Genomic DNA, 676 nt, shown 5'->3' on the forward strand with positions numbered 1-676 from the left:
GTGTCGGGCCCGGCCCGGCCCTTCCGCGTCCCGATCTGAGAATGGTGCCGTTGCATGCCCCCCCAACCCACCCCCACCAATCCTGCTCCCCAGCAGCAGCCCAGCACCGCCCCAGCCTGCCTGCATCTCACCAGCCTTCCCACGCCAGAGAGACTTTTGCAAAAATAGAGAGTTTTATTTCTGCATCTTCCTCCTGGACTTGCACCCATGTGAAAGCTGCTGCATTGCCACAAAGCGCTGCAGAGCCTCATCCCATCTCGCATTGCCCCAGCCCCACGTTGCCCGCCCAGGACATGTGTAGGATACGCCTGTGTGGCTTTTTTTGAGGAATAAAAAAGCCAGTATGTGGTACAGAGGCGTTTCCAGCATGCGATGAATAAAAGTTGTTGGCAGCTTCCACGTGCACATCTCTACCATGGCCAGGGCTCACATAGGGTCCTGCACGCACCGCCTCCTACCTCAGAACCACCCCTGCTGATGTCACACTTTGGGGGGGGGATGGTACAGGACAGGGCATGGTGAATGGCCATGCCCCCCCTCGCTGCTGGGGCCACGTGGAAGAGATGAGGTGAGTGAGATGGGGACAAAACCAGCCCCAGGGTGGCCGGGAGATGGACGTAGCCTGGGGAGCCTGGGACCAATCTTTCCACCCAGGAGCAATGAAGCTGGAGGCCAA

Source organism: Aptenodytes forsteri, unplaced genomic scaffold (genome assembly GCF_000699145.1).
Source record: "Aptenodytes forsteri isolate BGI_AS27 unplaced genomic scaffold, ASM69914v1 Scaffold93, whole genome shotgun sequence".
Lineage (NCBI taxonomy): Eukaryota > Metazoa > Chordata > Aves > Sphenisciformes > Spheniscidae > Aptenodytes > Aptenodytes forsteri.